Genomic DNA, 8,343 nt, shown 5'->3' with positions numbered 1-8,343 from the left:
AGTGCAAATAGGCCAAGCTTTGGCGGACATAGGCATGACCTACATCATAATTATTAAGTCTGAGCCTAACTTATTTACCTATGACAGACCATTTTTTAAGCCTTAGACAAACCTGTTTAAAAGTGTGACCTAATCTGGCCTGAAAGCCTGTTTGCATGGCCTATTCTATATAAGTGACAGGCCAGTCGGCCTAACTGGGCCAATGAGCCTAAACAGGTCAATGAGCTTAAATAGGCCAATAGGTCAATGAGCTTAAATAGGCCAATAGGTCAATGAGCTTAAATAGGCCGAATGGTCTTATTCATTTCCTATGTTATTTGATGTTTTCCAAAGACTAATAATATTAAAGAAAAAAAAAAGAAAAATTCAACTAGCAATAAGTCACAATATTAAAAATGAACATGTGGTCCTCTCCAAAATTAAATAATTCAAATTTACTTTTTTTTAATGAATGTATAATTATTAATATTCAAATCCAAGCACAAAATGTGCAAAGGATTTATGCATAAAACATAATTACAAGTAGCACTGCACCAACACCTATTAATATAAAACAAAGTATTGGTGAAAAATTATATATATATATATATATATATATATATATATATATATGAATATAAATATATAATATTATTAATTTATTATATAATGTGAGACCTAATAAGCTTTTTTTAAAGCATAAAATCTATTCTTTTTAGTTAAAAAGACTTTTAAAAAACCTAACTTTAGTCTTTATAATAAACAGGTTAAGCCTTTTGCCGACCAGACCACAAGCCTCCAACGAGCCTCTAGCCCATTTCCACCCTTAATGGCGAGCAGAGTAGATAAACCCATTTTGTCACTCCTAACCCCAATGCACCTGCCATGACCATGGAGTTGGCTTAAAGTGTTCATCTCACTTCTTCTAAAAGGTGATCTCTTAAACAATAAAGTCCGTTTTTTTTTTTGTAAAAGGCAAAACTAATAGATCGAGACTCACTTTTGACTTGTCTCATTGTCATTCTCAATGTGTTGTGTATTCTTTATCCACAAGAATTGAATACCTTACTAAGAAATTTACAACACTCATACACCTGGCTCATAATGTGTTGTATATATTATATATTAGTATACATTAAAATAAATATTTATTGTACCAATTATGATGACAAATAAATTTCTTAATTAAATATTCTTATTAAGAGTTAAGCATATCATGAATTGATAAATGGTTTTTTTAACCGTGTAACACAATAATAGCAATTAATGATTTAACTTTACCTAATTTAATACCTATTACTAAAAAAATTTCAAATCAATTATTGTTTTTTCCTTAGTTAGATTAATAGATTCACTTTTAATCAAAATAATAAATATTTCTATCTCATTTATTAAATAGATTCCCTCTTGTAAGATTTTTTTCTCCAAATAAAAAAGATTTTTTACAGATAAAAAAATAATAATTAAACATCACAATTTTTTCATTTTTTAAACGACCATAATTATATTCATTAATTCTTCATTTCCTATAATGTGCCAATTTATTTTAGCTTATTTAAGAAAAACATTTTTTATTGATGAGATACATTACAACAAATGTGATCTTTAGTAACAGTTTTTTGGCTAATACTTAGTAAAAATATTGTTAAAAGTTTTTTGCAATATTTAAAAAATATTGTCAAATATGAATAAATATTATTAATATATTTTTATGATATTTATTAAATATTGTGTATAGCTCATGTCGCTAAAGGTTTTATTGTCATGGGTTATACACAACATTTTAAAACTTATCATTGGAGGACAAATTTTATTCTTTGAATTACAAGTAGTGTTATTAAATAATATTATTAGTCATTACTTAAATAATTTAATTTATAAATATTTTTAAAATAATTTTGAAAAGGGAGAGTTCATAAATCTAGGGTTTCTTTTTGTATGTCTTTCATTTCCTCTTAACTCAAGAGTGTTGTCTTAAATGACCATTGAAGTTCTCTTTTGCTTTAGCAGAGAAGGTAAGAACTATTATAAGATCTCTAGGTAGGAAAAAAATGGTCTTTTTGCATGTTAGATGCGTTCTAGATATATATTGATTTTGATACTAGCTGGTTTTTTGTCAACTGCATTGAATGTTACCATTTCACTAATATAGATCTCAGTCAATCTTTCTTAGTTCATAAATGCTGAATCCATATCTCTAACTCATAATCTTTTTGTATACCTATTTATCAATTTTATAAGTATTAGATTCCTTCTTCTTCTTTTCAAATGTTGTACATTTCTCTCTCCCCAACAAAATTAAAAAAAGGAACTTCTAATGGAAACAACAAAGTTAGAATCACTTGGGTCAAACTCTTATCTTTCAAGCCTTTGCAATTGCAAGAGGTCATCTAGTGACACTCTAGCCTCATGCTTGTGTAACATTAAGCAATCAAGGAAATATCGAAGGAAGGATTGTAATCCAAATAAAGTTCCGTATAACTTTTATTTCCTTTTTTTCAATATATGTTAGCGTGGATGATTTAGAAGATTGATTATATCGAGAAATTATTAGATAATTTTGGTCACATTTATGATTTTTAACCAATGTTTATATAACATTTAAATCATACAATTTGTAAAAAGAAAATAAAAAGTTTAGTAATAATTGATTGTGTCATGTGAAGAATATTAGCATGAACTATGGTAGAGCTGAGTCTAATGACTAAACCGTCTTAAAAAAAATATCATTTTAAGATGATTGTTAGATAAAAATTGTCTTAGAAGAATATTATTTTAAAACAATTTTTAGTTAATAACCGTCTTAGAATGTATATTTTTCAAGACGATTTTTTAAATAACCGTCTTAAAATGTTTTATTTAAAAAAAATTGTGTGAAAACAAAAAAGTTGTCAAATGAAAAGCATTGTTCAAATACGTATGGAAGCTCACTTTTGCCATGAATTTGATACTAGCATAATAATTTATATTTATAAATAATGAATAAATGAATAACGTCTTTAGGAACTATAAATTGTTCAAATGTTCTATGTAACAATGCTGAGTCTATAACTTTTTTTTGTCCATAAAGAAAATTAATTTTTTAAGTTTCATCTGAAGTGTTCACATAGATTAAAATTAAAGAAATATATTTAACTTATTTCAAATAATTCAATTTAGTGATATAAATCCACATTATGCATTTAATAATATCAACATCTTGCTTCCTATAACAAAATAGAAGGGAAAAATTAATCTTACTTCTGATTCAAACTTTAGAGCATCCCCTCCTCGGTAAAGTGCTCCTTGCTCTGCTAGTTATCAAGATAACCCAGGGTCTCCAATCCCTCAACCCGAACTTCACTGAATTCATGCAAATAAAAAAGTAAGATGTTAATTCATGTATAATAATAATAATAATAATAATAATAAAATCAATGTACAGAAAATAAGACAAAAAGCCAATAGAAAAAAAGGTGGTTGAAACTTTATTTTTATTACAAATTATTGAAATATGAGAAGAAATACCAAGGGTTAAGTTATCCATACTAAATCAATCAAAATTCTACGTTTTCTGAGTATCCTATATCCTTAAGTACGTACGTGGTGATGGGAACATCAAAAGCTGTGACCAGGTATACATAATTAATAGTTTAACTTGGACATGTTAGTGGAATCATATTAGGACAACCTGAGGTCAACGAAGTGGGAGTGGCTGTAAAAGCCACCAATTTTATAACAGGCAATTCACTCTTATATTTTATAAGTTCAATTAATAATGCGATCGAGAATCTTATCCTTTAACCTTCCCAACACAAAAAATTTTCTCAACACATTTTTTCTAAAAAAAAAAACTGTTTCTATAATGAAAAGCCTAAGCCTACTTAGTTTGAGAAATGAACGATTGATGAAATCAATAGAACTTAGTTAGTTTCCTAACATTAAATCATATATAGCAGAAATTTCATTTTACAAATAATTAAGAGTTTAAAACAACATTAAAAATCCTGTTATTTTAAAAAAAATAATGGGTATAAGTAGAACTCACGAAGTGCACATTACTCTTTTTGTATTTGCCTGGTTCTGTCGTCTTAATTTCCAGTCAAGTTGGTTTTTCTTTTCTTCATCTGATAACATAGAGATAGAGAAGATTTCTCAACAAAACAAAGCAGTATGTCTGTATGGCCTTGAAAAAAACTAAATGAAATGAGCAAATACCAAATAGCAAATATTGGCCTTAGGCCTTAGCATAGAAGAAAATAAACAGAGTCTTATTCACTTAGTTTTCTAGATGTAGGTTTTTTACTTAAAATATATTATGATTATTGATTACATAATATATCTTAAATTCAGTTTCACATTATGAAAATGAAAAGGAATGTGCCATTACTTTCTCTACTCTAGTATTATGATCACGAGCCGTTACTGTTATTCTTAAAAATAATACAGATCAATATCATACTACACAAATATTGTATTTTAATTGATTATTTGAATATAGGAAGTATCATTCAAACAACAGAAGTGAAAATAGGAAGCACAAATAGTATGTGTGAGAGAGAAATAAAGAGAGCATTAGTCTCTTCAGCACATAATCACAAGAATACTTGCTATACAAGTTAGTGCAAGCTTCACCCTCTTCAAGCATTTAGCTGTCAAGGAAACATTAAAAATTAATAGACATGTATTTAAACTAATGGAACAAGATTTGAAATACAAAGTAGAAACCATATACAAGTAAAATAAAAAATAAAAACAATAGGGAGAAGTACAGAGTAATTTCAAAGAGGAACACTAAAAATTTTCTTATTCTTTTCACAGTCAAATCAAACTCAACAAGACTACAAAAGAAAGTTTAAGAAGACAAAATGTTAAAATGTTAAGATCTTCTAAATTTCAACCTTATGTCCATTATTAAGAATGCATCCTTTCCAGAACAACTTTCCAGTTTCCACATCACCTTATCTCATATTCTCATCCTCCCTTGAACTTATATTATTATCAAGCACACCAGTTTCTGTATAATACAGGATGCCAGAAATATCTCCAGGTGATAAGATAATTAAAAATAAGATTTAGGTATGGGGATCCAGCTAGACAAACAAATTAAATTAAAATACTTCTTACACCAATAAATAACTTTTATTGGATGAGTAGTTTACAATGACTAGGCCTAATTCAACAGTGATTGACTAAAATCAGTTTCCCACAATATGTTATTAGATGGTGAAAATATGCCACTTCATACATGATAAGAAACTACAACAGAATAATATGAAAAATGACACTATTTACTATAAATATGCAACTTATAGTTATATCAGTATGACATCAATGGCAGAAATAAACGTGAACAGAAACTAGTATGAACTCTGTCCAGACAAGAAAATACAAATACTCGTGTAACAAAAAATGAACAAGTATAAACCAAAAGCAAATAAAACATACATACATTTAACAGGTGAATAGTCAGACGGTATAGTTAACCACAAAATCCCCCACTTGCCCATCATGAATCAATCCTTGCTATGCTTCAAGGTACTCTATTAGCAAAAGAAAAATGGATCCAGCCAACTCTGTTATTCAATTGAATGCTTCACTTGCCCTAACAGTAGATGCAGTAGCTAGCAAGGTGATTGAAGAACCTGATATTTAGTTATAGTCAGATTGCTTCAAAGCTAAAAAAAAGTACGACTGCAACAAAGTATAGAGCTTTCAACTTAAGATTACCTCAGCAACCACAACTCTCAAGTATGTAGCTGGTCCAATCATTACATGTCAAAATTAGATAACTCTTTAGTTAAGAAAATCAAAATGTTACTAACTACCAACAAGGATTAAAGGGCAAAGAAATAGATATCAACATTTTTGTAATTAAAACGGCACAAACCATTCCATCAGGTAGTGATTCTGCTTTAGATGTATATGTCCTTGGATGCATATATATTTTCACAAAGTTGGTAAGAAGTAGCTAAAGGAAGGGAATTATTTTCTTCAGAGAAGGCAAATAATTATACTTTAAGACTACACTCATTGAAAGCAAAAATGTCTCCAATTCCTTACCTCTTTACATCTAATGATATTGGGAAGCTTCAAGGACCTATGATTTATAATATCTCTTTGCACGTGTTCATCAATCTGCAAAACCCAATAGAAGATCGACCCATTCCTTTATTTTATTATCTTATTTATTTCTAGAGCAAGAAGCACACAATAGAAGATACAGTAACGAAGTCTAATAAAAAAAATGGGTGAAGTAAAATATCTGATATGTTTGTTCATAGTAAAGAGAAGAGAAGGAACAAAATAATAAGAAAAAAATAAAAATTGAGCGGAATGAGAATGAAATTAAATGAGCAGAAGTGACAAAAATAGGGAAGGGAGCAGGGAGCACCCAAAGCCTAATCAGGGAGTGTGTTCGTACAAATCATAAGGAGCCCAAAGTGCATCAAGAGGACAAAGGCTTCTTGGAGTCCAATCTTGTCCAGGGCATGTCGCTATCAGGTCTCGACAAAGAACCCAATTCGTAGATTCAATCGTTCTTCTGAATCTCCATCCTCATGCCGTACCTGATTTTCTGCCACCGCACCAGATCTATGACCATCACACCCATGTTGAAGCAACACGATGGGGTGGAAGGATGGAGGGAGGGGTAGAGGAGAATGGCGAGCATTGCGACAAAGAAGAAGCCCTAGAATCTCATCAGCCACAACATTTTCACACGACTAAAACCAGACCAGAAGAGGTAAAAATAAAAAGTGATCTTCATTCAAATGCGGTCTTTCAAAACAACGTCTTTGAATACTTGATATCAACTAATATCAACTAAAAATATCTTGTTTTATGGTTTCGAGTATAAGAAGGCGATTTTCGCAAAAATCTTCTTTAAAATATTTATTATATTTACAAAAATGTTACCATTTTAAAAATAATGATGATTTTTGGAAAACCGACGATGAACTTATTGAATCGGAGTTTTTTTAGTGGTGAAAGGTGATATTATTTAGTCTACCTTCTTCATTACATTAAGATTCTAATTTATAATAGCTAATGTGCTAATTTTGCACTAACAAAAAAATAACAGAATTGTCAATACATGAACATTGTCTAACAAAAAATAAAATACCAAAACGGACTAGTGGCAAACAGCATATTTCCTACCCCACTAAGCATCATTTCCACTAAGTGTTAAACAAAATCTTGTAAATGTTTGGGTGGTATGATCTTCCTCTTAGGTCTCTATGTGACATCTCTTCTACTTGCTTTGCATTTCTTATGAGTTATACTCATGCATTTAAGCCTCTTCGTACTATTACTCTCAAAACCTAGAAATTGTATACACTTTGGTTGCCAATAAGCCGAGAGCAACCTATATAGCTCAATAGGTTGGATATCGACTGCCCTGGCCCTCAACAAAGAGCACACCTCCTAGCGTCATTATCTAATCACTACTAGAAAAATCCCATTTTACATCGGTGGAAAACGTATTTCAAAGACGGTGGACGCCCGTCTTTGAAACGAGTGTCGTTGTAGAGGGCGAATTTCTACGACGGTCGTAAAATGACCGTCTTAGAAACACGTGATTTTCTACATCGGTGGTGTTGCAGACACGACTTCTTCTATGACGTGTTCTACGACGGTCCTTTTATGACCGATGTAGAAAGTTATGATTTCTACATCGCTGCCTGCATAGAAACGACTTTGTTTATCACATGTTCTACATCGGTCCTTTTACGACCGATGTAGAAAGCTTTATTTTCTAGACATATTCATACATGGTGCCTATTTATATATAAATTAACCAACATAATGACTTTGTCTCATCATTCAATTTTAAACCCAAAGGTGAAATGAAAAAGATAATGTATTAGGTAAAATTACAGTGAGATTTAAGACTTTGAGCCTGGAGGCAAGACAATTTACCTCTAGCACCAAAATATGATAGATAGCAGGTTTCCCAGTCTTAAGATAGCAGCAGCTCTGCTTTGTGTCACAGTATGCTCCTGGCCACTGCATGATACGTGAAGAATTAATCAGAATAAAATGTGAATACACAAAGACATACATAAATGAATCCAGTAGAAATAAAAAAGAAAGAAAATGAAACACTAAACTATTCAACGTTATAATATGCAGAACTCATCATGACTTACCTGCTGAACAAAGTAGAAGAAATCAAATTCCTGAGAAATGCATAAGACTGATAGATATTGCAGTATCAAAAAGCTTAGATAAAAAGGAAAAGTTGGGTTTCATGATCTTTGATGCTTTTTTCCCTTCTATCTCTCTCTCTTTCTCTCTTAATATGAACTTTGGCACTTCACACAAGCAAAAGGAAATAATATTGTTGATAAAAAATATAAAAATAACAATACATCAAAATTA

General features: G+C 30.4%; 1 long non-coding RNA gene across 3 annotated transcripts; it reads right to left on the bottom strand.

Moving 5' to 3' along the window:
* Positions 1 to 633: 633 nt before the first annotated feature.
* Positions 634 to 6,838, bottom strand: LOC114374811. Of its 3 annotated transcripts, XR_003658633.1 has the most exons (7): positions 6,383 to 6,811; positions 6,022 to 6,096; positions 5,689 to 5,717; positions 5,411 to 5,603; positions 4,007 to 4,085; positions 3,220 to 3,321; positions 634 to 859 (listed from the first exon to the last, which is right to left on the bottom strand). It is a non-coding gene; the product is annotated as an uncharacterized LOC114374811 (long non-coding RNA). The 3 variants fall into 3 exon arrangements; XR_003658634.1 differs by lacking the exon at positions 634 to 859 and having other exon boundaries at positions 3,087 to 3,321; positions 4,007 to 4,610; positions 6,383 to 6,838; XR_003658632.1 differs by lacking the exon at positions 634 to 859 and having other exon boundaries at positions 3,087 to 3,321; positions 6,383 to 6,808.
* Positions 6,839 to 8,343: the final 1,505 nt, after the last annotated feature.

This window comes from Glycine soja, chromosome 11, assembly GCF_004193775.1.
Source record: "Glycine soja cultivar W05 chromosome 11, ASM419377v2, whole genome shotgun sequence".
Classification (NCBI taxonomy): Eukaryota; Viridiplantae; Streptophyta; class Magnoliopsida; order Fabales; family Fabaceae; genus Glycine; species Glycine soja.
Note: the sequence above shows the minus strand (reverse complement) of the source record. Positions and strands in the feature narration are given on the sequence as shown.